General features: G+C 40.7%; 1 protein-coding gene across 1 annotated transcript in view; it reads left to right on the top strand.

Annotated features, from left to right (window-relative positions):
- Nucleotides 1–1,771: 1,771 nt before the first annotated feature.
- Nucleotides 1,772–27,246, top strand: part of HNF4G (hepatocyte nuclear factor 4 gamma) — an 83,509-nt gene continuing 58,034 nt past the window's right edge. The window contains exon 1 of the mRNA XM_016153683.2: nucleotides 1,772–1,789. The gene's annotated coding sequence lies outside the window, so the exon portion shown is untranslated. The remainder of the gene's footprint in view (nucleotides 1,790–27,246) is intronic.

Genomic DNA, 27,246 nt, shown 5'->3' with positions numbered 1-27,246 from the left:
GTGAAACGAACCGTTGAATTGCAGCATCTGGTGGGAGAGCAGGTGTCAGGTGGCGTTAAAGCTTCCGCGAAAAGGGGACCCAGAATCCGTCCTCAGGCTTTCGGCGTTTCATGGGAACTGTATTCTTACATTTGGGCATGTGATAGGACAACCTTCACTGTCCACGTATCAGGACATATATTTAGAGAATGTGCACAGCTGATCCTTAAAAATACAGCTGTGAAAGATTTGCGTAATCAACACGACCCGTTAATTCTTACGCTTCCGCCTCAGCTCCGTGTGGACAGTTCCCGACGCGGACTGAGGCCGCTTTCGGGACACCGTGTGCGGACCACGTGGCGCCGAGCACCCGAAGACTGTGTTTTGCTCAAGAAGGTCGATTCAAAGAAAATAGTTTGTGATCTCTTTGTTCTGATTTCTAAAAGAACCAAGTACTTGTTTTTAAAAGAGCCTTTCGGCAAGAGATTCAGAAGGAGGAAACAAAGTTTAGCAAACCCGATCTGAAAAGAAAAAGAAAGAAGAAACAAACAAACAAAAAGAACCTCGTCCTTTGATCTCCCCGGCATTGTTTATTACAGCCTTAAAGTAACCGCCAATCCCCAGGTTGGAAAGAAAAACCGTCTATCTGGTGAAGGTAATTGTTTGACCTAAAGTCATCCATTCCCGAAACCACGAAGTAAAATTGTTGAGATGTTTTGTAGAGCCACAGCTTCGGACCATATTGCTTGGTTAACAAAAAGCCTGACCCAGGTGGGCAGCCCAACGCGAAGAGTCTGAGCATCGTTTCTCCAAACGAGAAGGTGCCGGGGATTTGGGAGCGAGAGAGGACGCGTGCGGCCAGGGGTGCCCAACGCCCGGGGCCTCAGGTGGCTCCCTGGGCCGCGATGGGGAACCGGTCTCCCTCTTCTTCCCGGAGCACACTCTCGGAGAGCAAGGCGGCCACGAGCGTCGCGGCAGAAGTGAACCCCAGGGGCCCGGGTGCGCTGTCATGAAGTGGTCGCGGCCGCAGCGCTGCGCCTAGTAACCTGTTTAATCCCCTTTAGTGCCCCTTGCGGCCCTTTGCCGGACCTCACTGGCTTGGAGCCCTGGGTGCGTCCTGGGGTCGGCAGCCCGCGCTCACCCAGACGCACGGCCCCAGGGCGGGCCCCGCTCCGGTCGCAGCGCGCCCCGGGCGGGGGAGGCGCCGGGGCCGCGTCTCGGGGACCGCGCTGGGCTCCAGGTCGCGGGCGGCACCGGGCGCGGGCCCCGCGGGGGCGGGGGAGCGGCGAGCGCGGTGGTCGGGCCGCGCGGCGCCTCGCCCTGGCGGGGACCTTCGGGCGCGGGGCGCGTGGCGGTCGTCGCCTCGCGACCCCTGGGAGGCCCCGCGGTCGCGGAGGCCGGGGCTGGGCCGCCGGCCGCCCGGCCCCGCCGCTTTCGGTTCCATCCCGGCTGCTGGTTACTGTTTAACGTCCCCACCCACGTCTCAGTTTGTTTAGTAAATCGATCCGGCCGTGAGAGTCAGGCCGCTGTCTTGTCGCCATTGGGCAAAGCCCATATTCTCGCCGCGCGGCATATGGTCCGAGGGCTCTGCGAGGGATCGGGGGGAACAAACAAACAAACACCCCGCACGGCCCGGGCCTCCCCGCCCGGCGCGCCCGGCCGCTCGCCCGCCGCCCGCCGCGGCGCCTTCCCGGGCCGGAGACGCGAGCTGCAGCCCGCGACGCGGCCGCGGGGCGCGCGGGGGACCCGCGCCCCCGAGATGCGGCGGCCGCCGCGCCGCTGAGTGCCACGCGGGAGCCGCCGCGCGCAGGTGAGTGGCGCAGGGGGTGGGGGCGCCCGCGCGGGACGCGCCCCGCCCGAGGCCCCCCGAGGCCCCCCGAGGCCTCCCGCGGCCGGGGCGCAGGGACGAAGGAAGCGCCGCGGGGCATGCGCGCCGCGCGGCCGGGCTGCGAGCAGCAGAAGTCGGGTTTGCTCGGGAGGGAAAAGCTTTGGCGTGTGGCGGCGGGTCACGTGGTTGCCCGGTCTCAGCCGGGCTTCGCTGGCGTCTTCTGTGCCCCGGGGCGAGGCTAGGGCGTCTGGATGTCTGCGGACCACCGAGTTTTTGTGGCCGGGGCCTGGGTCCTGGGGCATCACCCCAAGGCCTGCGCTTCGTCGCAGCTTCTGTCGGAGCGGGCGTCTCCTGTGGCTGGGGAGGCTATACGAAAACCTAAATGTATATACATATTTACAAAACTACATAAAACTATAGATATATTCACTTACGTGTACATAAATGTGTGTGTGTGTATATACACATATATATGTGTGTATATATGTGTATATATATACACATATATACACACATATACACATATACACATATATACACATATATACATATACATATATATGTATATGTAATTTGATATATATATATCGAATTAAACCACTTAGCTTCCTCTGAGAAGAAATGTCTTTTGGAAGCTGCTTTAAACAACGTGCTCGTTAAGCAGTCATCGTCCCAGGTCTAACGGGATGAGCCAGCATGTGATAAGGTCTTCGACTTCACACCTGGTAGGTACTCAGAGCTTCCAAGGCTTGCCCGGAACCGTCAGCGGCTGCCCTCCACCACGCCGTCTCCAGCCAGTCCTCAGATGACAGGGGGCCAGACTGTGGGGCACAGAGGCCTGCCTTAGTGGGAGGTCCTGAAACAACGCAGCACCTCGCTGAGCGTCGTTTCCTGTTTTTGTTGTGTTACTTCCTCCCGCTTTTCTGCTCATCTCACTTACACGTTCTCTCTCTTCACCAGCAGTTGTTCCCCATTAAAACAGTCTTCCTCTCCGGCTCTCCCCATTTTTGCGTGATGATCCCACTGTCCCCACCCTCTCGCCACACCTCCCTCTGCTTTCATCGTCTGTGCACCGCTATCAGTCAAGTCTTGTTACTGTGCCTTTGAAGTGGCCCAGTGTGGGGTTGGGCAGCTCCCCGCTACCATTTGGGGGACAGAGGTGGAGGGCGGTGGTAACTACTCATTTTTCACTTTTCGAAGTGGAATGGAAATCGGTTCTCCTTCCATTTCTTCTCAGCTCCACTCATAGGCCTGCAGGTGAGGAATTTTTCTCAGCGTGCACGGTGAAGGCAGCGCAACCCTTCTGAAGTGTGTCTGTCAACATGTCACAAAGCTGCTTATTCTGGAGATGGTGATTAGAAGCACATGGGCAGCGTGAATTAACTTTGGGGGTGGCTAATTTTCCTTAGCACCTGCATGCAAATAATAATTATTTATTTTTGAGTTCCCTGTTTCTTTTGAAAATTTCTGTTATTTCTATGAATTCTAAAAAAGTACTACTTGCTTATAAGGCAACACGAAAATTATAGTAAAGTGAACCTCTTCCCTGGTCCACTGCACAGGTGATGGGGTTTGAGTCACTCCATGTTTATAACCACAGGGATTTTTCTTTAACTGTTTCAAACAATTGGGTAATGGTTCATAGACCAGCATTCTAAAATTTATTTTTATTTAGACGCTTTCAAATATTTCTCTGTCACTATATGAAGATTCATTTTTTTTGTTCAGTGTATCTACCCAATGTGGCCAGCCAGTATTCCCGAGAATATCCAGGTGGACTTTCCAGTTTCTTATCGTTACAAGCAGTGATGCCATGAATATACGTGGACATTACCTTTGCAGGGGTCCTGCGGAATATTGGTTCTCAGAGGAGAATTGCTGGCTTCAGGAGGTTTTCACTTTAAATTTGAAAAATATCGCCAGGATCCTTCCTGAGTCCCCACAGCATGCCGACCATGCTCCTGCCGTCACTAGACCGTAATGACGTGATTAGGATGTCGCCCATCCGAATGTCGCAAATCGGATTTTTCACTGTTGGAGTTTAATATTTGGAAATTATATAAACCAGTCCTGGAATATCTGACTTGGAGAGTTTGAGAATTTGGCTTTAAAAATATAATAACGTAGAAAAGGAATTAGGTGTATTTCAAAATACTGTCTTATTCTGAGCTTGTAAAAAGCACCACATTTTCTTTTTTCCTCCATTTACAACAACCTCCTAACCGCTTACCACCGTTATCACGAAGCCCAAGTGTCTTCACATCACTGGGCTCCACATGACTTGGTCGTAACTTCTACTCCAAGCTCCACCGTTCCCTGCCTGAGATCCCTCACTTAAACCTTCAGCTGGAATGAATCTCTTTCAGTTCCTCAAATGCTTTGTGCTGGCAAAAGTGCCGCTTCTGCTGTTTGGAACATCGGCCGCCACCACCTCCATCTCTTTGCTCCATCATTCTAGCCAACTGCCACTTATCCTGCAGGTCTTTGCTCACATGTCACCTTTGAAATCTTTCCTGATCTCCTGACCCAGGGGAACAATTTAATTGTATCTTGTCCTTTCTCTGTCGTGATACTTACCGACTTCATCGCACATTGTGGTCACATGACTGATGATTGTTCTCACAGGCTTAACTGTTAGCCCCCTGAGGGCACGGATTTTATTATTCCCGCCCAATTCTTTGGTTGGGCTTTTAGCTGAAGTTGAATGAGGATTTGTTCACTGAATGAATAAGTAATTGTAACGGAGAAGGATCGTGAAATACCAATAATAGAATTAAAGCATTTGTTGGGGACCTAATTTTCAAGAACTACATTCTGAATTGGGGATGATGAGAAGCAATTCTCTCAAGGTTTTCATGTCTGATTGGGGATATGAATAAAATAATTATTACTCACTGTGAGAAGTACAAATGCTGAGTACTGGAGAAAGAGTCTAGAAACCTAGCAGAGGGTTACACGAGAGATGACATATGAATTCTTTATTTTTAATTCAGCGGTGTTATAATGTATTGATATGGAGATATAATGGCACCGAGCTCATTATATTGAGGTCTGATTTGCATTGAGTAAAATCCACGTCGGTGAGTCTGACAGATGTGTGCAGGTGTGCGAGCGTCACCACACGAGGACCGAGCACGTGTTCTCACCCCCAGCAAGCGTCCCCACGCCCTTCATCCGCCAGCCCCTCCGCCCCTCCGCCGCGCCCCAGGCCACCGCCCACGCGGTTTCTCCCCGGCACTGTCTTTTGTAGAATGACATATAAACAGAATCGTAGAGGGTGTAGCCTTTTGTGTCTTTTTTTTCATTGAGCATAATAACTTTGAAATTCAGCCACCTCATTGTATGTGTCAGTGCTTATATTCTTAAAAAAAAAATTTTTTTTTTGGACGTACGATTGACGTGCAATAAACCGCACGTGTTTTAAACACAATTCAAAAAGTTTTGTCACGGGTCCGTACTTTGGAAACGTCACCAAGGCGAAGGCAGTGATGTCAGAGCGACAGTTCCCTCGGGCTCCTGTGTGGACCCCACCCCGGCCCTCCTCTCCGGAGACAACTCCTGCTCAGCTTTCTGCCCCTGCAAATGAGTTCACATTTTCCAGAATTTCACATTCACGGCATCGTACCGTATTCTACTGCGAATTATATCGAGATTCATTCATTGTATATCTTTTGTGCGATCGTTTCAAAATCACTTTAGAGCTGGTGAGTGTTATGCAGTGTCTTTGTACAAATTTAGAGGGGGATCTGCGATTTTCTCACATTACCCCGGATTACAAGAGCGTCTTTTAAAACATTTGCAAAATCTTTCTCATCAAGTTGATATTACTTAGTTTGAGGCAATGGAAGAGGCATTGGAGTCAAAAAATGTGATTCATACCTGTAGGGACTTGGCCACGTCAGCCAACTGACCTGAGCCCGCCTCGCTCATGGGTATGGCGTGTCGTGGGACTTTGATCAGATGGCATTTAAAGTGCCCAGCACAGAGGCTGGCACGAGGCAGATGCACTTAATAAATACTGAGATCGCTCACTTGAGTCTTCTTTATTAAGTTAGTATTTTTATATATCCATCTCTTTCTGTGGGTTTTATGCACACACATACATGTATATATATACACATACACATGTGTATATACGCACATATGTACATAAACATATATACACACACTGCTCCTATTGCTATCTCTGACTACCATGACTAGTTAACATTTATTAAGTGCTTCGTGTGTGCTAGGCACTCGGCGCTTCACATAAATCGTTTGATCCTTACACTAACTCTCTAAGATATAAACTGCTACCAGCTCCATTGTGCAGATGAGCAAACCAAGGCACAGAGGTTAAACGCCGAGTTGAGACCATTAGTCAGTGCGAGCGTTCGGTGCTCACTGAGGCCGTTCAGCTCCTGAGCATGTAGCTTCCTCTTCTAATAACTTCAGTATAAAGGCGTTACTCAATTAATCTCATTTCAGTTTTCACGATATCTTTTAAAATGAAATAAGATAATTTTATTTTTCTAATTTTTTGTGTGTGTGTGCTGTCAGTTATTTATATAAAGCATGTGAATGATTTCACTGGACTCGCTTGAGTATCTATTAGGATAAAATAACTTATCTGATATTTCATGTATAAACAATGTGGTAGTTTGCCTTCTGAGAGGTTAGAATAGATTGTAAAACACTGAACTGGATCTTTTAATTGAAACTAATTTATCAAATCAGGAATAAAACTCATAATAGTTGCATGTTTGATGAAATAAAACTTGATGCTTATGGTATCAAGTTTGATAATTTTTACCTACTTTAACCCAATGAATCGAAACATTTTGGATATTGAGTTAATTACAAATGTGTATATATTGCTGTCTTCTCTTCAGGAGTCATGGATAGGAATTCATTGAAAAAGTTTCTTAATTTAATAATGAAACTTTTTGGGAAGCAAGGCTTACGATTCGAAAGGCATGGCTTGTAAATGGCCACCTCCTCCTGGACTCTTCTCCTTGTGGTCCCTCTGTGAGTGTCTGTATCCTAATCTCTTCTTTTAAGGACACCAGTCTTTGTAGGTTCGGGCCCACCCACATGACCTCATTTTACTGTAATTACTCTCTGAAGGCCCTATTGCCAAATACCGCCGCATTCTGAGCTCCTTGTGCTTAGGACCGCAGTGTAGAAAGTTTGGGGCAGAGGGGAAGGGAGGCACAATTCAGCTCCTAAAAGCAGGGTAACTATAAAGTGGTTTAGTGTCGTTACAATCTTACGTGTTAAAATCTTCCTATGGTTCAAGTATATATTTGTTTTATGCTATACATCAACTCGGCCAAAACTAAAATCATTTATGTTGACCTCTGCAAAGCTCCTCCTGCCCCATGCTCTAACACTCGCCCCCATCACCCTTGGCTGTCGGCATAATGCATACATCCTTTTGACCAATCTTTTTGGCTAGGACAAATGGCAAAAATTGTTGTGGCTTCAGGATATCATCTGCTGTCATTGCATAATACACAGAAAGAAGAATATTCCATGAATAATCGAGAGATAGTTCTGTTATTTAAAATAATTATTTCTACTGTCTGCTACGTGTGTACATCCTACCATTTCCCCATGTCGGCCTTTGATTAAAAGGTGCAGTGTTTTGATTAAGTCGCAGTCGAGGCAAGTTCTGCAGGTACATTTGTCTGAGTCATCGAGACCATCAGACGTTAAAGAGCAATGCCAAGTTGAGCTGAAGCCTAACGAAGTTTGAGTAAGACATGTTGAATGTACCCAGGAATATATATAGTAACTCAGAGACTGCTAAACTGTGTATCTCTTGAATTAAGGAGAAGGAGACATACAGCAAAGCCCCATTCAAGCTGATGGCGAAAGTGCGAAAATGTCAGACTGGTTCTGAGGGATGCTGTCCATGACTGCATCCTCTCTCCCCTGGTGGAGAGAGAGAGACCCACACACAGGCCTTCGAGGCACAAAGGGCAGTTTCTGCATTTGAAGTCAAGCATTAAACAGATTGTTTCGGAGATTCTCAAGTAGAATCCTAACAACTCTGAGGGCAGTGAAAACTCCCTGATTCACTCTTACAAACACTTTAATCTTACTAACAATGTGATTGTAAATCATGGGCCTTTGGAACGGTGTGCTCACTCCCGTGAGCCTGTTTTAAAATTGTGAAAGGTTGGCTGTGTCCTGTCTTTAGTCATCTTGCAATACATAGCTTAGGAATGGTAGTTCATTGATTTAGAGAGAATGATCAGCATTGGTGTGGTGTGCCACGTGTAAGCATTTAAGGCAGAGGGGACTGGTAGACTGAGCTACTGTGACTCTTGGTAAGTAATGTAACTTCTCTGAGCTTAGATTTGGCCATCTTTGCTCTAGGATAATACTACCTACTTTCCTAGGGTTCCCAAGAATCTTAAATTGGACAACGAAATCTCAGCATGATTTTCTGAGACCTGGCAGTTGCTTAGTAAATGGAAATATCTTTTTTTCCTCAAAGATGGTTAACTTCTTTTTATGATATTGGAAACAGATATTTTTAAATTTTTTTTTTTTTTTTCCGCAATAGCCAGGGGTTGCCTTTCGTGTCTGTCTTTTCCTTACACACCAGTCCGATTCGTCAGGGAGATGGAGGTCTCTCAGTATTTCCTTCAGATGAGCCGCGTGGCGTTTCCCGTTGTCCTCGCCGCCGCCGCCGCTGCGTCGTGACCCCAGCCGCGATAGCTGCACGCGCCCGGGCGACTGCAGCAGTCTGCGCACTGCTCCGGTCTCCGAACTGTCCTCTTCGAGGGCGATCTCCTTTACACGTGAATGAAGGCATGTTGTCCGCCCGCTTGAACCCTCCCAGGAGGTTTCCCACTGCACCAGGAATCAAGCCGACTCTATCCTGGCCTCTGAGGCATTGGGTGCTCTGGCCTCGCCCTCGTCTCTCTAACTCTTACCTCTTGCACCCAGCCCTGACTCCCTAGGTTCTAGCCACATCCAAGTTGTCTTAGTTCTGCAAAAAAAGCCATAATTTATCATCCGAAGGCCATTCTCCTTTGCGTTTGATACCCCTTCAAACACTTTCTCCCATGTCAGCATCACATGAGTATCTTCTGCCTTTGGGTCTCAGTCTAAATGTCACTTCCACAGAGAGGGTTTCAAGGAGTTTCCTGTGATTTGTGAATTGCCTCTTGCACATTATTGTCGATTGAAGATAATCACACTGGACCAGCTGGCTGGGAGGTCTCAGCGGCAGGAGCTGGGTGGGGGAAGGCGGCGAGGGGACATAGCAGAGAGGAACAGGACAAAAGACCAGGGATCAAAGGAGAAAGGAAATCAGGCTGCTAAATATTTAATAAAGTAAGAAAAGATGACTGACACGTTCTTTATTCTATACATAACTCGAAAACTTATATTTCATATATTTTTTTTTTGGTTTGGATTAAGACCTAATTATCACTAACTGCTAATTTAGGACTCTAAAGCATCACTTTTGCAATAGGAAGATAATCAGCCCCACGAGTCCCTTTTTTTGAGATTTAAGCTATCCACCTTGCAAGTAGACAAGAACGAGGGAAAGTAATTTTAATAATCTGTTTATTTAATCCAGTATATCCAAAGTATAATCATTTCAATGTATAATTAATATAAACATAAACATTATTGATGGGCTGTTTACCTTGTCTTGCATAGTAAGCCTTCAGAAACTGGTGCATTTTTTACGCTTGTAGCACTTCTCAAATTCATACTCGTCACAGTTCAGGCTCTCAGAAGCCACATACGGCTAGTGGCTCCCTCGTGGGTCAGTGCAGATCTAAACATTATTCCGATGAGACTCAATCTATCCCACTCTCATGGTCTGGGATGATTTTCGATTTAATTTTGTGACACTCTAACTCCGAATTCATTTTTTAGATGAGCTACATCACCATACCATTTTCAAAGACGTTTTAATAAATTTATAGGAAAACATATATATATTTTTTTCACATTTATGAGAACGAGAAACCTATCCTGTCTCTCTTAATTATGTCTGAAGATAAACAGGGTTGAAGGGTTAGTTTACATGGGCGAGTGGATAGTGTCGCTAGACCCGCTGCTTGTTTACGAGTGAGGCGGTTTCCAGGGACGTGGCATCCGTAAGTGATGTGCGGGTCCCTGGGCCTCGCCCGGGAGGTTTTGTTTTTGATTCAGGAGGTCAGCGGCGGTGGGGCCGACAGCCGCTTTTCCAGCTCACTGCCGGGACCCGCGTAGCTCGCCCACCCGCACTCAGCACAGCGCTCATCCGGGGGGCCTGAGCGCCACCGTTCCTCTTCTGCCGTGGCTGGTGATGCCCACCCTGGAAACCACCGTTTTTGTTTATTTCTTGGTTTGCAGGCTGGGCAGTCAGTAGTGGAGGGAAGAGGTTACCTCTCCATTCATTATGGTATTGCGTTTCATTTGGAGAAAAAAGGAGCAAGAGAGGGGGAGGAACGAGAAAACCAAGTGACGAATTTCAGAACGAGAAATCGAGAGATCGTTAAATGCCCCTGAGGTGAGGGGACACAGCTCCCTGGTGACTCTGCCTTGTGTCTTACCTGTTTTGCTTTGAGGAGTGGGGAGGAAGGTCGAGGTCAAGACGATAGGCTTTTCCTGAGGCGGGAATAGCCGCTCTGTTGAGTGAATGCTCAACCAAAATCCAACATTCTTCACCCATGTCATATGTCAGCTTTTCTGGCCATTATACCACCACCAAGTTCCAACTCTTAAAACCAGCTTTGACGCTCATGTGGAAATAAATACAACTATTTAGATAGAAGAATAATGTTTATAACAACTACTACATCGCATGGAATTTCCACAAAGTTGCAATGGTGTGAACCAGGCCTTTATGAATACTGGGGAAAATTAATGTTAAATTTCTGAGTGATGTGATAAATATTGTCAAACTAAGTATAAAGTAATGATGTTAAAATTTTTTAAAAGGCTAAACTTAGGGAAAAAATCAAGTGAAATAATCTTTCCTCTTTACATTCTCTGCAAGCTTTTATTTTCTTGTTGCATTAGGTAGTATTTACTGAGCACTTACTATTGGCAGGCATTCCTCTAAATGCTTTACCTGCATTACCTAATTTAGTCCTCGAAATAACCCAATGGCTTTTTATTATTATTATTATTATTATTATTATTATTATTATTTACAGATAGAGGTTACTCAGCTAGTTAGCAGCAATGATATTCTAGAACACTTAGCTGCTACATTTTATTCTCCTCTATGAGGTTTAGCTGCCTTAACTTGTCCTTTTAAAGCATGATACATCCTTCCTTGACCTCCTGTTCTATGAGTTTATACCCCAATACACATCTATTTGAATTTTTCATCTAGAAGTTTTTCACTTCACATAATTCAGAGCTCTTGGCTTTCCCCATGTTTCTTTTATGCCATGGACTTTGTCCAAAAGTATAACCCCTCTTCTTTTTGTTAGATCTTCCCTTTAGTCATATTTCATATTAATTAGTTCTTGAAACTCTCAATATATTTATACCTGTGCTTAATGATCAGAGCAGAATTATAACAACGTTTGAGGAATTTTCTTAAATAAAAATTAAATTACCCACTATTTGGTCCAAACATGCTTCCTTTCTGTACATTTTTGCCCAGTCTCTTTTATATGTGTGTTTGTGGGCATGCCTCTGTTTTACGTTTATTCACTTAATTTTTGGAATTTTTCACTGATTATTGATTTAAAATTTTTTCTTTTAAGAGTAATTTTACAAATTATCTTTGTAATATCACATAAAATTTTCAGTAAATTGAAATAACACAACCTACTTAACCATTTTCCTGTTGTTGTACAGGTTATTTTAATTGTTTCCTAGTCATAATTTTGTAATGGATGTCTGTGCATGAATATAGCTTTTAAAAACATTATTTCTCTAATATTAATTTCTAGAGTTAAATTAGTAAGTCAATGAGTTAGTCTTTTCTAGCTTTTGATACATACTGATGTTTGTTTTTAACTGAAGAATTTTTTTCATTGAGTTGTAGCTATTTTTAACCATATACCCCAAATTTTGCACATGTAAAATGTAACCATTGCCACCTAAAATAGAGTATTACCAGTTCCCCCCAAAATACTATTGGGCTCCTACTCTGACACAAGTTAAATTTGCCTATTTGACTGTGTTTGTGTATGTATTAGTAGCTTGTTCTCCTTCATTGTTGTTTGACGTTGGATGAATATATAATAATTAATTTACCAACTCTATTGTAGAAAGACATTTGAGTTACTTTCATGTTTGGGACTATTACAAATAAAGCTGCCTCGAACATGTCTTACTGTCTTTTGTTGGACCTGAGTCCTCATTTCTGCTGACTATATTCCCGAGTCGAATTACTGGATTATAGAAGATACATATGTTTAGCGAGTATTTTCTCTGTTAAGGTTTAAAATCTATTTAAAATACCAGTAGAAATATTCAATATTGTAAATTGCTAAGAATATTGTATCCATCATATAAAAGAGAGAGAATAAGTAACTTAGGAAGGCGGTAACAGAGTTAAGTCTAAAAACTCATTTATGGTGAAACTTAAGTTCCATCTGCCTTCAATAATGCCCTTTCTTTCTGTGTGAATTTGTTGTAAATGAAACTATGTAACTATTAGTTCACACAAATATGTTCCTAAATGGTTAAACTTTTATTATTATCACTGTTTGTTACTGAGATATAGTTGACATTTGACCATTATTACTATTTGGCTATAAACACCTTTACTTCCATTCGTGGGTTTCGCCCATGCTGTCAAGTCGTCCTAGTCTTGTTATGTTCACTTGTCTTGTTATGTTCCCCAAGGCACTTTGTGATTACTTCACACTGTCAACTGACAGGTAGGTGTTTATTTATGTTAACGAGCCCAGTGAAGCTACACCTTGGCACTAAGTTTCATGTAGAGTTCATGTAAATAGTTTAGGTAAGCACAGCACCCATGAACACCCCAAACACAAATCTTGAGCTTTACCATGTATTAATGAGCATGATTTTGAAAACATATTTTTTATTTAAGGCAGGTAATGAGAACAATAAGTTTTAAAGAACCGAGCTATTTTCATAGCTGTTCTTGTAAATTAAATCTTCTGCTCACCTTATGACCAAATGTCCTTTAAATGATTCAGGTGATTCTTTTATATTCTCTCTAATGCCTCTGAACCAGGAAGTGAGCACAGAAAATTCCGCCTACACAGGCTTTCCTGCATAGTCATTAAGCAGCTTTTATTTGTTAGGGTGTGACAGCAATAAATGTTTTCTCTCTGGGACACCCAAATTATAGCCACGATTTGAAGCTTAGTAGTATCGTGGAGTTGCAGTTTTTCCATTTTTGCAATTTTTATGTATTGGAAGATAAAAGGATATAAAGTAAAAAGAGTGAATGGGAAGTGAAAGTGATTGTGTAAGTCTGTGGAAGTTCCTGACACTGATCCAACTGTGTTAATGTTTGTTTGAATGCTTTGGAGTATTAAAGTCACTTATTAAAACTCCATCGTCCAGAGGCATTTCCAGGCCAGGGGGTCAGGATAGCGTGAGAGAGAAATGCGATGACTTATTTTTAAAGCAAGACACAAGTCCGCTTTAAACATTTAGAATCTGTGTGTTCTTTTTTCACATTATTATTTAAGTGATTTTACTTTTGAAAAAACATGTTTCGAGTGACGATTTAAAGGTGTTTGTTATCACACGAGAGCGAGGCGATGAGTGATTGCTTGAGGACACTTCAATGTCCCGCATGGCAGGCACGTTTTCCCTCGCGCTCTCGCTCTGGTTCCTAAAACCTTCTGAAGACCAGTGAGTGAGCGGCGGTGTTGAGCATCGAGGAAGCATTCAGACGCTAAATAACCGTCGCTGTGAGGTTATAAAAAGTTAAGAATAGTTTAGCTTCTCACATAGTACCTGATACCTACCTAATGGGTGCCCCGATACATATTTGTTGAATGAATGACTATATTAAAGAAATAGGTAATTTTTTTTAAGTTTGATTTAGATAACAGTAGGGCTATATTGAGAAAAAAGTAGGAAATAAACGAAAATTTAACAATACTCCTATAAATGCATAGTATAGAAAATAATTTATACTTTACTAATTGTGATGAACTTCGAAGATGTGAGCAGCGCCTCGGGCCAGCGGTTGTTTTCCTAGCTGATTGTTCTGTCGCGCTCTTGCACGTGTACATGAAGAGTCAGATGCAGCAACACCGAGAGCAGAAATCAGGCAGCCCCAATGTCGTCAGTGGTAAACAGACACAGCAGTACTTTCTTTCATACAATGGGGTAGTATACTGTAGTAGGAATGAATGAACTAGGAGCTCACTTTCGACGTGGCTGAGTCTTAGAAACAAAATCGAGTGAACGAAACAAATCACAGAAGAATATATTGAATATGTTTCCCTTTATTTAATTTCAAAAACTAAAAAAATCAACATGCTTTTTACATAATACATGGATATTATCCCCAGGGAAGAAGGGGGATAATGATCGGAATCTCACATTAACGCTTTTGGTGCGTACCTGGCAGGTGGCCGTGCGGTTAGGGAGGCTCGATGGGGCTTCGCGCACAGTGTTCTCTTCTTCACTTGCGTCGTGTTTCTCAGAGTTTCACTCAGTAATATTTATCTTGTACGCGCTTCCCTTTCTTCTATACTTCACAATTAAAAATAAAGTAAACTGTTCTTTGGAGACATCAGTATGTTAGGTAACATCCTTGTATTCGTAGAGCTTTCAGATAGAGTAAAGGTACATTCATTCAGTGATTACCATGATTCTAGGCTTATTGAATGAGAATTATGGGGCACCATGAGACAGCGCGGCAGGCGACATGATGTAGTCGATTCGCATAACGTACAGATATTTATAAAATCTGTTTGTGTTCATTTTATCCGGTATTTATTCACTTCTGTATTACGGTTACCAATCTAATCTTGAAACAATCATGTGGTCCTATCACGTGTAGTCGCACGTGGTTTTTGTTGTTTTGTGACTCACCAGTTGAATTTACATCATCAAACTGGGGAAGCCCTGTTAAACGAAATGAGTTCAGTGATTGTGAGCTTGGATAGTGCAGCAAAGTCCAAAGACTATTAAGGCTCCTAAATGATGACCCTCCGTTTCTGTCCTTACCCTGTACTTATAACAAATGGTCTGTGAACTGGCTTGGGTCCACAAACCACGTGTTGATGTATGCGCCTGGAAACATACACCAGAAATTTACAGCAGCACTCTTTGTAAAAGCAAAAACCGGAAGTACCGCAAATGTCAATCGGTAGTGGAATGGATAAATTTGTTGTGGTATGTCCACATGATGATTTCTTATAAAGCAAAGAGTATATAAATCACTTCTACAATGTTCAGTGAAAAAAAAAGTCAAAGAAGACTACATTATGATACTATTCTCATTTACATAGAGACCCAAACAGAAACAACTAAATGGCACTTTGTTGTCATTAAATCCTAGATATGTGGTAAAAGTCAAAGAAATATATGGAATTGTTAGCATAGGATATTAATTTACTCTAGAAGTAAGGATTCAATCAAGGAAAGTTACCCACGGCCTTCATTTCATTATTATAATTAACTGAAAAAGTATTAAATTTTATTTTATATATAAACTTATTTATATTTTATATACATCAGAGGTTTTGTAGTACAATTGCTAAAATTACAAATTTGCAGGACTTAGAAAAAAAGGACTTTTCTGAAAGACTTGTAAAAAGATGTAACGAGGAAGACATTATTGACAGGGAAGACCCAGGATTATGGAGCTTCGAGTCCACGTGAGTAGATGTATTTGGTCTACTTCCGATCACAAAGATGATAAACAAAATAAAATTCAAAAATTAAGGCCCATGGGAGACAGGCCATTATTTTACACTGAGTTTCAATATAGGGATCCGATCATGACAACATAAAAAACCTTGTTCTTAGGGTGTTTTGGGATAAAAAAGGTATAAAATGTCCACATTCACTGAATTGGTCAGTCCCATCAGAGGACAAACACTCCGGTCACCATAACGGAAAATCACGACAGAGATTAGGGGTGGTGAATCTCAGGGTCTGCTACTTAGTGACCTCAGGGTTTTAATCAGATCACTTAATTGCATTATTTATCCACTTTTCCAGTAACTAAAATGAAAATAAAAATAGTATTAAGAACTTATTAGAATTATTTCAGAAACTATATGAGAGAACATATTAAAAGTCTAGTGTTATACATTAGTGGACAAAAATTATTTCTTAGCCCCACTCCAGTGAAGAATTCTGTGAATTAGATATTTTTGCAAGTTCGCTTTTGAAAATGAGAGCATGTGGTACACAAAATATTATAGTGTATTTTTTCACCTGTGTTATGAATATTTATCTGTTACTCTTTCTCTGTAGTTGTGATTACTTAATTAAATAAATTTATTTTAGATTTACGACTTGACAAAGTAAAATTTTAAAAAGCATCCCCCTCTCATTCCCTACTCCCTCTAAAGTTAGAAACTAAATGTAAATGAACAAGGGCGACCTTCTGCACTGAATATTGATTGAATTCTACAGCTATAATAATTAAAGTGTTACCACACTGATCTAAGAAAAAAGGAATACAGCAATAGAACAATATAAAAGCTATGAAACAGATATGAATGTTTATAAATTTATAATACATGATTATATGATATAAATCTGAACATATAGTTATCATATATGTTATTATAATACACTGATGGAGAAGCTATTCGAAAAGTACTGCCGTATGGATGCCATTTAGAATGAAAAATTATGAATGAAATATAAAGATAATACAACACCCAGAAAAAGAACAAATATCCATCTGATCTTGGAACAAGGAAAACTTGATAAATGTAAATCAATGAGAATCTGTAAGAGGAAGTCAATATTGTAAAATTATATATAAACATAACATAAAAATCGAACACCACCTCTGGACATTGTTTTCCATAAACATTACAGACTTAGGTTTAAACCCCTACCATACAAAGAACCCATGAATTCAAAAAAATTTATCAAACTTCAATGAAAATGACAAACTTAAGTAGCATGATTTTATAAAAACTCAGTTTTCTTGGGCCATTAGGATGAAAAGTATCCTGCTTGTAGCAAATGGTCCCAAAGAGTTGCCTGGATAAGACAGAAGTCTGTTCCTTTCCCACAGATGCCGTCCAAGTCTCTGGTGTCGGTTGGGTGATATTTGTGTTTCACGTGGTCAGATGAGAACTCGGGTCATTTCTATCTTGTTGCTTTGCCATTTCCTAGGGTAGCATTGGACACTTTTTTTTTGTAAAGGGCAGATGGCAAATATTGTAGGATTGGGGGGCTATGTGATGGAATACATTTCGTTCACATTCAAATATCATGATACTTTAAAACAACTAACAGTCAAGCCTGTAGTTTTTTAGTATTACTTATAATAGTTAATATGGTTAATCAAGAATGAACATTTTTAGAAAAACTGATTAAATCAGGTAAATTTTGATAGATTCCATTTTATGTAGGCATGTTACTCACTTAAATAATGATCGGATTTATCTAGCATACGAATGTTCTTCTGTGTGGCTGCTTCTATATTTCTATGCGGCTAGCTTTTGGTCCTAAATGCCTGTTGATAGGCCACCTTATTTTTCTTTTAGTTTTAATTTCTGCTCAGAAAGAGCATATCTCTGACGTCCTATTCATTTTAGTTTCTGTCACAGCACCAATAAGATTTCAGCTTATTTAATTGAGCTTCCAATTTTAGTTGAAATTAGCGTACATCAGTCCACACAAAGCATTCACAATGACTCACCAAATATTATTTCAAAATATGTGAATTCTAACTTTTTTCCTTTTATGTCCTCTGATAATAAATTTAGTTATTCTTTATCACGCTATTTTAAATTTTGAGACAGGTGGTAATATTCCACATATAATTTATTGTCCAAGCTAGAAAACTTTTGAGACCTCAGTGGTTGCTATTATTAATTGTGATTGGGCAACAGTAAAAATCTGTCACTCCCTTGTGCGAACCTGGATACTTGATCACTGTAACAAGGGTTAATTATATAACCAGTCAAATTTAATATTAATGGTCACATGTAAGATTTGTTATTCAATAATTAGGAAGTAATCACAAACCCCTGTTAACAAAGCATGTATGTTGGAACAATATTTGATTTTAGTGATAGCCTCTGTTGGAACAGTGACATTATAAAGTTTCATTCGTATGATATATTATTCCATTTTGAAGAGGGCGGAGACTGTGGAAACTGATTTTTCTTGTTTCCATATGTAACATTGGTAAGTTTATGTCATAGATCCAAGCTGACATTCAGCATTTTATTTACTAATTCATCTAAAATTGTCATTTCTTAGAATTCTGCATGTTCTCTTTATTTTTTCAGTACTGTAGTTGAGAAATACGTGTTTAATTCCGCAAGAGGGATGTCATACTTCAGAGAGAAAGACAAAGCTGCTTCAAAATGCAGTTGCCGGGGTCAGCTCAGTTCACCCTCTAGGTCAGTGACCTTCTACAGTTTAGTCACTTATCTAGAGTTTCATTTTGTGAGTCTCAGCATATAACTTATCAGAAGTCAAGCCCTTTCTTATTCCTGGGCTTATGCAAATCCTCAAAAGCTAAATTTGTGAATGCAAAGTATCTACAGTTTTTGTTAGGGAAGATGCCTGTCACCGGTTCTAGGAGTCTGAGTTTGAGTTTATTTCCTCTAAAATCATACTGTGAAAACCTGACTTTATTTTGAAAATGTTAGAAGAAAATGGAGTCCGTGTCAAGTTTCCTTATGCACATGTTTCATTTTTGGATACTAGCCAGTGCTTATATCCTTAAGTTAAATTCTTTTTATATATTACTATTGTTATTAATGAACAATTTCATGGCCTGCGAAGATTTTTGAATATGTGACTTATTAGAAAAATAATTTAGAATTACAGGGATCATTATAGGAAGGAGAGGAGGAGGAAGCTAGTGTAGCCTTATGTCTGCCAAAAAAAAGTATTAGACTTTATGATGGGAATTTATACAACATTGATTTCTCACGGGCTGCATAGAAGTTACTCAGTGACTGACACTTGGAATAAAATAATATTGGAGGTGAGGAAGGCCCAGTGTGATCACGCCACTTCATTCCCTAATTTTAAAGAAAACTGATGGCCGGACAGTATTGTTCCCGACTTTATGTTTCCATGGCACTTTTGCTACCTGTTTATTGGATTTTGATTATCTCGAAGGCTATGCCCATAGGTTCGCTTTCCACTAGAATGAGGAATTCTTGCAGGCACGGTTGATTCTCATGTGTTATAATTCTTGATCACATTGCTTAGTCTATATTGAAATAGATATGCAGGATGAATTACTGAGGAAACGAATTATTCCATTAAGTAAATTTGAAGAGATTAAGTGTGCCCACCGTCACCCAGCTGGGTGGCAATAGTGCCAGGCCAATTTAGCCTGGACTCTCGGTTCTCCATACCAGGCCGTTCTCCGACCTGCCGCCCGGCCCGTGACGCAGGGTGGTGGGTGGCGTCTGTGCTGTTTCTGGCTGGAAGCAGAGTCGCGTGGGCACCAGTGACGTTGACCCGGGCCTCCTGCAGTTAGGTCCTTGAACAGCCTCAATAGTGGGCGAGTTATTTCATATTTCTGCTCGCAATGTTGTATGTTTTGTTTTGCAAAATGAGGAAAATAACATATATCGCATAGAATGGCGCTGAGGACGTAAACCATCTAGTACATCTCCTAGTACCTCCTAAGAACTGCAGCTGCTCGCTCCCTTGTCCTGCAGTCACACTGGCCGACCGGAAGCTTCCAGAAAACATGGAGATCGCTGCTATGCCGGTGCTGCTGCTGCTGAGCTCTGTCTCCCCAGTTACTCGCCCGCGCTCTTCCCACGTGGCGAGTCCTTGGGGAGGCTTCTTTGATCAGCCACGTCAGAAACGGCCCGGAGCCACGCCCCCGTCCCATCTCCTTTCATTTCTCTTCCTTGTACTTAGCAGTCTCTGACTTTCTGCTATATATTTTTACGGTGCCTGTCTGGCTCGCAAGAATGAGGTCCACGAAGGCAGGGACTTTGTCCTCTTTATCCACTGCTCTATCCACTGCTTTATCCCCAGTGCTTAGAAGGGCACCTGGTCTATGGCATCACTAAACACTTGTTTTTCTGTTTGTTTGTTTGTTTGTTTGACTGACAGGAATCGTGTAAGAAAATGCTACTATTAAGAATCAGGATGTTTAGAAAACTCCTAATATATGTATATGACTATAAATGTTAACGTTTTGGAAGGAATGACATAAGAATGTCAATCGTATGTGAAAAATGAAATGTAAGTTTTTTGTGCCCCTCTCTCCCTATGGCTCCCACACTATTGCTTTTGTGCAAATAACACATTCCTTAAATGCATTTTTCTGTTCCATCAAAAACTAACCAAATAATTCATCTTCCGAAGTAGGTGTATCAAACCCCAAAGCAATAAAACACTAACTCTGAGTTTTGGGGAGAAATTGACTTCCTAAGAAATGAATACTGTACTCTTTCTGAGGACACATAATATAGTTTTTGAGAACATAATATTTATGAACTTTTTTATTTTTATTTTATTTTTTTTGGTATCCTTTTTAACTAATTAATTAATTTTTTATGGTGACGTTGGTTAACGAAATCCAATAAGTTTCCGCTGTACACTTTGACAGTAAGGCACATATATACTTACACTGTGTGTTCACCTCCCATTTATGGACATTTTTAAACTTGATGTTATATTTCATAAAGCTCTTTATCTGTCTCGATTCAGAGATATTTTATTTATTTTTAGGTAGTCACATTGCTTCTGGATGGATAGGAAGGGATTAATAATTTTAAAATGTTTCATAAAATGTTGATATCTTTAGTTACACACATACCCAACAATGAGAATCAATGTGGTGAGTAACGTTCAGAGAACAATTAAATGCTCCAGAGAACAATTAAATCAATTGTTACGACCTAGTGTTTCCTGTTATGCATGAACATGGAGAGCTATAATTTTTCTGGATAATTCAGATTAAAGTATAGCAAACTGAAATGTGCATGTAATTAAAGAAAATGTTCTACTAACATTTGTCTTGATAAATTATTTAAGTTCTGTGTTGGATTTTCGTAGACACATCCACAATGTCATTGGATTAGTGAAATCACTTTAAAAAGCTCATAGAAATGATAACTACCTCTATATTTTCCAGTAGGATGTTGAAAAGATGTTTTTAAAATAACTATAATGCACTGTTAACACAACTTCCTTTATAAGTTACTTCTGCTGCTTTTAAAATATTAGTAGTTGCAGTGTGCATATTTTCTGTATGAAGACCGATTTAATCAGATCGCCTTTAAAAAACTAACCAAACAAAACCAAAACAAAAGCAAAAAATAAAAGTCTTCATCGAATAGACTAGTAACTGGACAGAACTAGGTATTTTAAACAGCTGGTTACTATGAATTGTATGAACTTTACCACCTTATGAACATAATTAACAAAGTGGATATGGGAGCTATTTTATAGTTCCTTCTGTGAGACCTGCTTGTCCAGAAGTACACAAAATTTTATAAACCTGTTCAGAGCCTCATGTATTTAAAAAGCTCATTTTCTTCACTTCTGAGATCTCATTCTCTGTATAAGATCTCATGTGAATCATTCAAAATTGTGTAATACTTGTATTATGGCTGAAGAAATAAATAAAAAAGTACAGAGTTAATTTTTAATGCATTGGGCACCTAAGATTTAAAATATTTAAGGATGGTTAGTCAAGAAGAGATTTATAGGGATGATATAAGTGTTTGCTGATTTGTATACCTGATTTTTTTTAAATTTCCTATTTCATATTCCAGAAAGCATAGTCCCTTGAAAAATGTAATTCTTTCTTTGTTTTATTAGATTATTTAGTTTTCATTTCAAATTTATATTTGATGTTGTTTCTTATCTGGGCTATTTTTAGGCCTAATTTCTTTTATTAAAAAGTGGATCAGAAATAATTGACTCTGCTATTTCCTTAGAAAGTATAAGAAATATAGTTTTTACTAGTACGGTAACTGTATCTATTCCCGATCTTCTGAAGATGATACAATTAACACTCTACAGCAAAGCCGTGTAGAATAAATGAGTTTAATGAGTTTAAATATTTGCCAAGTCTTTGACATATCCAGAATAGTGCCATTGACTAATTAAATAGTGTAGTCATTTACCAAATAGCTGGAGAATTCAGAACACATCCCACAGCTCCATATTCTGGTGCTAGACTGTCCTATAGGCCCCTCGTGAGGGAACCCAAGGGACTCGGTTTTCCTGAGGAAGAGCCATATCTCTTAGGTACCTGTGAGAAAGTGAGGTGAAGATGTGCATTAGCCCCCTGACCCCCTGCCCACTTTTAGTACAAGCGGGTCCCCATGATCTGTCAAGTAGCTTTATATGACCCCATCTTGGCCTTAAGATGGGAGGCAGGTTCGTGCCCACTGTAAGCCATACACCTTAGGCCTGCCCTCTCCGTAGCACTGAGGTAAATTTTTCTAGGACTGTTTTCTAAATGAAACTGAAGTCATTCAGAATGAGATAACAAGTAGCAGAGCCAGAGTTAAAACCCGGGTCTGTGTGGCTAACGCCATTTTCCTAGGTTTTACTCGGGATAATTTGGGCCCGACGGCCGCTTAGGTCTTGCTCAGCAAAGGGACAGGTCCTCATGTGAGCATTGCCGTGGTATAGGACTGAGCCCCCTGGAGGTGAGGTGGCAGGCTCTAGGACCTGATGGAGTCAGTGCCCAGTTTGCTGGGAGGGGGTGTGGGAAGGAGCCCCTATAGCTGAAAGGTGATTGAAAAGCGATGTTGGCGAGGTAGGAGATAACACACCTGAGGTGCTGGGCCCTGAGCATCCTCACCGGGCTGGATTCCAGAGCCTCAAATAAGATGACTACTTAAGTGATCGGAAAGTGACCATGGGTCAGGTAGCTGATAGGGCAGTGTTGCTCAATAGAGAGTCAAAAATTTGACGAAAGTAAAAACTTGGCTATTATTGCTGTGGAAATTAGGTTATCCTTCTGGGAGAATTATCAAAATGGGTTTATGATGAGTGCAGTGTGCAGACTGACAGAGTGGTTATCCTTACCAAAATACAGACACACGTGCATTCACACGCTCACAGGTCGGCCTTCCGGGGGCGGGGTTCACGTTGCTTCGACATCCTAATCGAGTCAAAGGACACAGTATTTATCTCACGTATGTTTTGAAATCAAAAGCAAAAGCTAAAGAGAATAATGATGATTCTTGCTCTATTTTCTTTTTCCGAATGACTTTCTGATACTTTACTACTTAATGGATATATTAATGAAAAAAAGATGATTATCTTAAAACGTATGTTTTGAAGGGAAAGTAGTAGTTTGTAACTAAGGCGGTGGAGGTTACGAACAAGCTATTATAATTATATTCAGAATACAACAATATGAAATACTACACATTTTTTATTTTTCCCATTTTTAATTCACTTATCATAACTACGTTTATTTGACATTCATTAACAAATGTCTGTCTATCTATATCTATCTTTGTCTCTGTCTACCTAGGTGGATGTCTCGATGTCTATCTAGATACCATCCATTTATCGATCTATCTTTTGCACCCTCCAAGCAGGACGGAATTATATAAAGAGAACTCAGATTCCCTAATAGGAAGAAGCTTCATAGTAGTTAGATAAGTAATACATATAAAATTGATTAGAACGCAGGCTAAATAATAATACCAAACGTGTCTTGTAGCATGTATGACTACATCCCTTGTCAGTGTGATATCCTTTAAGTGTCATGAGTTCTTCGGTGGGAGAGATCACTGTGACCTGTGTAGAATAAGGAGCTTAGTTACCTGCAGAATTTTAAACTTGTACCCGAATTTTTCTCATTATGTAGAAAACTATTCTGATTTCTCTGTGCTAAACAAACTATATAAAATATGATCTGGAAATCGATAGCAACATAAAATCAGGTAGTTGATTTGTCAGGTGATAAGATCCTAGATAATAAAATATTCAGGTCCTGACTTCGTAATATCGCTCGTGTAGCTGTGTTTATAAGTGGATGTGTACTTTGGCTTCATATTAGCAGAGAGGTAAACTCTGCTATGTCATTGTGTAAAAGGAGTAACTAATTCATGTATGTGTTCATTCAGGAAGTGTTTGTTCATTTATGCATTTAATCATACGCATGTTTATTCAAACGTCCATCTTACTCCAGACTGCTCTAGCAAATTACCACAGACTGAGTGGCTTAGACAGCAATTTATTTTTCATAGACCTGGAGGCCAGAAGTCCAGGATCACGGCGCCAGCGTGGTCAGGTTCTGGCGAGAGCCTTCTTCTGGGTTGCAAATAGCTGATGTCTCGAGTGTCCTCACAAGCAGGAGGAGAACTAGGTAATTCTCTGGTCTCTTCATAGGTCACTGATGCCATTCATGAGGGCCCCACCCTCATGAGCTAGTCACCTGCCAAAGGCCCCACCTTCCAACACCATCACGTTGGGATTAGGGTTAAAACATAAGAATTGGAAGCAGGGTGGGACACAGACATTCTGTCCATCACACCTCCTGTCTATTGGAGTGACCCAGACACTGATGGTGTGATGTGAGCGTGGATAGGCACTTGTGTTCAGAGTGCTAGTAGTCTAGAAAAGCTCCCCGTTTTTGGACCGTGAGCTTATCTGTAAGTGTGCGTGCACATACTATATGTAAATAGTCATATTCGTATATGAAACTCTGTAAGTATTCAATGAGCATCTACTAGCTTCAGATGCAGGGACTTTTCCATTTGATGATGTCTGCAACTCATCATCATGTGCCAGATGAGAAACACCCAAAGCAAAAGCTTGCTCAGGCCAAAGCGAAAGGACCACAGGAAGAGCTACATGATCTTCTTTTGGTCAGTATCAGTAATGGTTCCCTCAAGAGTCAACTTAAAACAACATGGTTTGAAGTGAGGCACATTTTAACGAGAAGCCGTACCCGGCGAAAAGGATGGAGTTATGCAGTGAAGTATTTTTCCTTTGTCCCATGTCACGCTCTTTGGAGTGATCGTGCTTCTCCTTGAGATAAAATGTTCGTGTGGCCTCCGCCTGCTTGTGTGGCCTCCTAGGTACTGAGTGACTCATGCCATGCCATGACCCTGTGCGTGGAAAGCCCAGATCAATACATGGCATCTGAAGGGGAAAAAAAAATCTCTCTAGATACACAGAAAATTCCTGAAAATGACTGCTAGCTAAGTGGTCTGAAAGAGCTAATCTCATTCCCTACGGACCTAGTTAATGAGACAGTGCCTGGCCCTGTGCCGAAAGGTAGACATCGCTTTTCAAAAACAGTCCACTTATGTGGGGAGACTGTGGTGACAGAAAATATTTATCTCCTTTAATTGAGTTTACCACTTAATCTATAAACGCAAACCATGTTAAAGAGTGTTTGAGAAAAATAAGCTTGAAAGCCAACAGTAGCTTCCCAAACCAGCCAAAGGTTCTCAGAAGACAATAAGGGTAAAATTTCATTGTACAGACTTCAAGTAGGTTTTTTTTTTCTTTAAAGAAAAAAAACCACACAGCCTTTCCAATGAAAATGATGAATGCTGTTCTGATTCTAATTGACAAGTGTTATATATAAAAGAGTTCTTGCCTTAGTTCTTATCAAAACTGTGGGGATTTCCAGTGATGGGACAATATTCTGTGGGTGGAAACATCTCAGAAGAATAGAGAACTTATCAGTATTTACTTAGGTTCTATTACATTCAGGGCCATAAAAGCAACTACACTCATAAATTTATAGCCAGTCAAGGATATTGCCTCTTCCCCAAAGACGCTGGATATTAAAGAAGTGGAGAGAATGAGCTCAAATCATGAAGTGGTTTCAATATTGGAGCCATTTTGCACCTTCATATTTCAACTTGTAGCCAGTACGTTATGAAGAATCACTGGCTCGTGAACTTTGAGGGGTTTGGAAGCAAAACACAATCTTAACCTTCTTTTTCTTACAAGTTTTGTTTTCATTTTCTTCTGCATTTGGGGCTCGATAATAATATCTACCCTTTAATGAACTCTAACTGTAGACAAATGATCACACTTCCTCAAATAGATGTTTTTATAATTTCACAGTTGCAGATAAAGAAAGCACAGGCTCATTGAGATCAGGAATCTTGCTCAAAAGCACATAGCAGAAACAAGACTTGAGCCCAGATCTTTCTGGTTCTGAGGCAGATTCTATGTTAGATTCCTACGAACTGAGAGGCTTGAAGTAACACGGACTTATTATTTTATAGCACTGGAGGTCACAAGTCCAAAAAAGTCTCACTGGGTTAAATTCAGGGTGTCGGCAGAGCTGTAGTCCTCTGGAGACCTGAGGGAGAAGCCATCCCCAGCCTGTCCCGCGTCCTCCACTCCCTGGTCCATGGCCCCTTCTTCCACCTTCAAAGCTAACAATCCTGTCCCTCTCTGTCATCCTATGTCCTCTTCCGACTCTTCGGACTTCCTGTTCCATCTTTTACAGATCCTTTTGATTGCATTGGGCCCACCCAGATTATCCAGGATGATTTCCCCATGTTAAGATTCTTAACTTTATCATGTCTTCACGGTCACTTTTGCCATTAAAGGTAGCATAGTCACAGCTTCCACGGGTTAGGACACCTTTGGGAGGCTATTTTTTTTTTTCCTACAACCAAAGCTAAGTGGTAAACATAGTATAGTATTATATTTTTAAATTAATATTTTGACTTAATTTGAATCAAATTATTGGTCTCCTGTAACTATATTATAAAATATAAAATAGTATAAAATGATTATACTACTATAATTATTTTTGTGACCATTGATCTTGTGGATTATAATATTGGTCTAGTGATCACAAAAATGATTGTAGTAGTATAATATAATAGAAGTAGTTTGAATCCAAAAAAATTTTTACTCCACCATTTCCTAAACTCATGAATCTCTTAGGGCTATTTCTTTAGCATTGATATAGTGGCAAATTATACCAAAATTTATTCCTTAGAACAAATGAAAACATACTTAAACACATATTACTGATGTTCAATAAATGCTTGTTCCTTCTTCCTCATTTTTAGAAAATCACAAAGAGCGGGCAGTTAAAATATTACATGTTGCATTCACATGTCACAAATACTGTCTGATAATAAACTTGCAAAAACCGTTTATTTTCTAAATATGTTAAACATTCCATAGGCCGTATCTTTATTCGCAATATTCTTTCTTTTTTTCCTCTCTGGTATTCAATGCCTGCTTGCTTGTTTTTTTTTCTTACAGGATTAAATTTGAGCATTTGAATTAATTCGTTAGCTTTTTCTCATTCTATTTTAGGTACTTAGTTTATTAAGTCATGGTTTCTTTGTTGTTCATTGATCTTATAAGTGTACAACTAGTTGTTTTATGCAAAATGGATCCTGTGT

Source organism: Rousettus aegyptiacus, unplaced genomic scaffold (assembly GCF_014176215.1).
Source record: "Rousettus aegyptiacus isolate mRouAeg1 unplaced genomic scaffold, mRouAeg1.p scaffold_m13_p_15, whole genome shotgun sequence".
Lineage (NCBI taxonomy): Eukaryota > Metazoa > Chordata > Mammalia > Chiroptera > Pteropodidae > Rousettus > Rousettus aegyptiacus.
The sequence above is the reverse complement of the archived record's forward strand: the minus strand, read 5'-3'. Positions and strand labels throughout refer to the sequence as shown.